Source organism: Plectropomus leopardus, chromosome 12 (assembly GCF_026936395.1).
Source record: "Plectropomus leopardus strain MGB_pleo_1.0 chromosome 12, ASM2693639v1, whole genome shotgun sequence".
Classification (NCBI taxonomy): domain Eukaryota; kingdom Metazoa; phylum Chordata; class Actinopteri; order Perciformes; family Serranidae; genus Plectropomus; species Plectropomus leopardus.
In genome coordinates, this window is record NC_142187.1 from 28,454,296 (window position 1) to 28,457,231 (window position 2,936).

Sequence of the window (2,936 nt, forward strand, 5' to 3'; positions counted from 1 at the left end):
AACAGGTCAAGAGAATCATTTTTACATAATCAAGTGTTTTGCTTGTGTTTATTTGCTGGCGGCATGTTGTTTTTTTACTCATTGAGCTGGATTCTGTAATAGTTTTGTATTAATTCTGATGGGAGTGGATTGATGTTCTTGGCTTTGAGTATAATCAGTTTCCTGTGAATAGTCAAAACAACAGACACCAAGAAAAGAAATGATTCATAAAAAAAAGAAAAACTAAAAGATTGTGGCAATTCATCATTGTTCATCAAACCAACAGATGTCATTTTTACCTTGAATAGTAATTTTTCAGCTTTTCTTTTCCGTGGTATTGATTTTACTGTAATACACATATTCATACACACAAAAGAAATACAGAGGACCTTTTCTATACTGCTGTGGTTATCCTTATTTTTCATCTGATTTTCTTAAAATGATTGATAGCATGCTCATGTAGTAAAAGTAAGCTGGCACATAATCAGTAAGAGCTGAACGTGTGCCAACTTAATCAATTCTCTCAAAAAGTCGGGATCATCCATCCATCATTTGAGAAATTTGGCAGCGCCTCTGTAGTCATTAAAAAGTTGAAGAAACATGGTCCAAATGAAGCAGAATATGCACAAAAATACATAAACTGAACAGTATTAGATACCAGTATCTCAGTCTGTAGCCCGACATTTGAATGTCTTAGTGAAATAAGCCGCCACTGTTTAACACTCAAAACAGATTAAACCAAATACTGTCAATTATGCCATTAAATGCTGTCTGCTTGCAGACAAAGTCCCGCGGCAACAAACAAGGTTAAATTAAAGAAGAGAAAGATCAAAAGGCTCAGTTTCCAGCTAATATGCTTCAAAGAGGAATGACTTGTTGGTTGCACCCGGATACTTCAAAGGCTGGTGGAGGCAAATGCGGGTTTTTCCTTGGATGGAGCCAACGTGCCTGACTGGTCAGCCGATGATCAAGGACAGAAACAACCACACTGGTTAACTGGCTTAAAGATGGAGACAGAAATATTAAAAGGGTAAGGAATATTAAAGGAGCAGATGAGAATGCAGATACTGGAGCATTTCAACAAAAAAAATCAGCCCATACTCATTTTGATCAAATGCTTGATTTTTGTTTAAAAATTCTATCACATGGATGGGTAATTCTGTCGCCATAAGTAAATCTTGTTTTGATTTTTTTTTTTTTTTTAAGCTGAAGTGTCTGTATGACTGGATTTACACTACAACTCTTGACGCCCAGGTGGCCTATTGCTAAGTCCAGCCCTCGAATGCCACAAGCCGATCATATTTTGCACAGCTACATGATGCACTTGGACATCCTGATCGTAGAAAAGCATCAGAAATTTTGATTTCCCTGCAGTTTTATTGAAATTTATGCAGTTATAACTTGAAAATATGGTCAACTGATGTGCATGGGCTAAATGCAAAACTGATACGAGGGTAGAGAATGGAGTGTATTTTATCCTGTTTTGGATTAAGCTGTGTTGCATGTAAAGAAGACAAACAACGATGTCAACATTTGTCCTAAGGTAAGACAACAGAGTGTTTGCAAAAGCCCCAAGTATATAACGTCATATATGTTGTTAGCAATATCATGTATGACGTAACTTTGCAGCAAACTTCAAACAAACAAAACAAGCAAAATCCAGCTCTCATTGACATCACCATTGCAAGACAGCAACGCCCGTGTCTTGTATATTTTAACCTCACTTAAGGATAGCGGGGGTAAGTGGGATTGTGTCGCCCATTTTTATATACAGTCTATGTTTACAACCCTCACGAGATGACTCCTTTCACCATCAGGATTTGATCCAGTCAGTCTGACAACATTTTGAAGGTGTAGCAGCAGCCGCAAAATGAAATCTTTTGATCCCCATTTAAGTTAGCAGAGCGCTAAACCGAAGTAGCCTGGTAATTTAATACTACAGAAATTTAGCTTTTTTTTGCTTTATGAACCACTGAACAACTTTTATCCCACCTCCAATGCTGTATCCAGGTCTCTTAATACATCCATGCCGTAAACCAATGGTTGGCAACCTCGGGCTCTTCTTAATTTATTGCTTATTATCTGTGAAATAAGAGATTAAAAAAAAGTTATTTCTGCTAGGGAAAATGGTTTTCAATTTACAAAAATAAAAAGGCCTGTGTCACTGCAACATGTAGTTCTCTAAGGTGCACGTTATAGCAAAGGGTGCGTGTCTATGCTGAGCCTAAGCTGTCGTTATGGTGTCTATTCAATGCAGAAGAATAAATCCTTCTTTTAACTTAACCAGCCAGTAACAGCCACCGACCTCTTTTACATCAGACATTTTGACTTGTCATATAAAAATACAATACAGAAATTCATAACATTAATGATTGCTCAGTTTTGGTAAGCGTCCGAGTGAGCCAGCATGCACAATACCAGGGCCGTCTCCAGAATGCAGCTATCATTAATGTTAATAAAAACACCTGTGCTTCTCCAACTATGCCATGTCAAAAATGTCTGCTGTGGAGTGATAAAGCCCACTCACAGTCCTCTTCCTGTGGACACCCACCTCCATGTCTCCATGGTGAACTGATCCACACCTGATCTTATTCCTACAAGAATGAAAGTCTGTTACTACCCTATCAGCAATGTGAGGACATGACGCTCATTAGAAAGAGTTTGCAAAAGATTCTGTGTGTGTGTGTGTGTGTGTGTGTGTGTGTGTGTGTGTGTGTGTGTGTGTGTGTGTGCGCGTGTGCGTTCGTGCACCAAGACAGCCAATTGTTAGACATTCCTGCTGGCAGACATTCAGACTCGTCAAACACAGGTGTAACTAATTATGTCACTAAATTAGGTGTTCAGCTCTGGGAGTCTGGTGTTGCTCATGTTGGCTCATTGGCTGCATGTAATCAGGCATCTCAGGCCATAACAAACCCAAAAAGAGGCCCCAATATTCTGTAAGGACCAACAGACCT

At 38.9% G+C, this 2,936-nt stretch overlaps 1 long non-coding RNA gene across 1 annotated transcript; it reads right to left on the bottom strand.

Annotated features, from left to right (window-relative positions):
- Positions 1 to 284: 284 nt before the first annotated feature.
- Positions 285 to 2,654, bottom strand: LOC148188122 (uncharacterized). Its single transcript, XR_015778140.1, has 3 exons — positions 2,531 to 2,654; positions 1,972 to 2,061; positions 285 to 979 (listed from the first exon to the last, which is right to left on the bottom strand). It is a non-coding gene; the product is annotated as an uncharacterized LOC148188122 (long non-coding RNA).
- Positions 2,655 to 2,936: the final 282 nt, after the last annotated feature.